General features: G+C 36.9%; 1 long non-coding RNA gene across 1 annotated transcript in view; it reads right to left on the bottom strand.

Moving 5' to 3' along the window:
- Positions 1 to 434, bottom strand: part of LOC128251135 (uncharacterized) — a 4,229-nt gene that overhangs the window by 2,298 nt on the left and 1,497 nt on the right. The window lies entirely within an intron of this gene.

The following is a 434-nucleotide window of genomic DNA, read 5'->3' as shown; positions in this document are numbered from 1 at the left end:
ACACACACACACACACACACAAACACACACACACACACATACACACACACACACACAAATAAGACGATAATTTATTTTCGAACGGAGAGATGCCGTTAGAACAGCAGAAATATTGGGTAAATTACCCTTACAAAGCCGAAACAAATTTGTCAGCAAACAGCCATGGGACTCGTGATATGACTCATCTCATGATATGACTCATCTCATGATATGACTCCGGCCAAATGCTTTATCGTTAAGCTAAACTGCCCGCCGATAATCTACAGTTTAGCTTAATGGTAGAGTACTTGGCCAGAGTCATAGCAAGAGATGTGGATTAGAGTCCCATGGTTGCTTGTTGACAAGTTCCGGCAATTATAATAAACAAATGTTAGTTTGTTTATATTTATATACATACATACATACATAATACATACATATGTATATATATATAT

The sequence above is a fragment of the Octopus bimaculoides genome, chromosome 28 (assembly GCF_001194135.2).
Source record: "Octopus bimaculoides isolate UCB-OBI-ISO-001 chromosome 28, ASM119413v2, whole genome shotgun sequence".
Taxonomy (NCBI): domain Eukaryota; kingdom Metazoa; phylum Mollusca; class Cephalopoda; order Octopoda; family Octopodidae; genus Octopus; species Octopus bimaculoides.
This window is presented reverse-complemented; position numbering and strand designations above follow the sequence as displayed.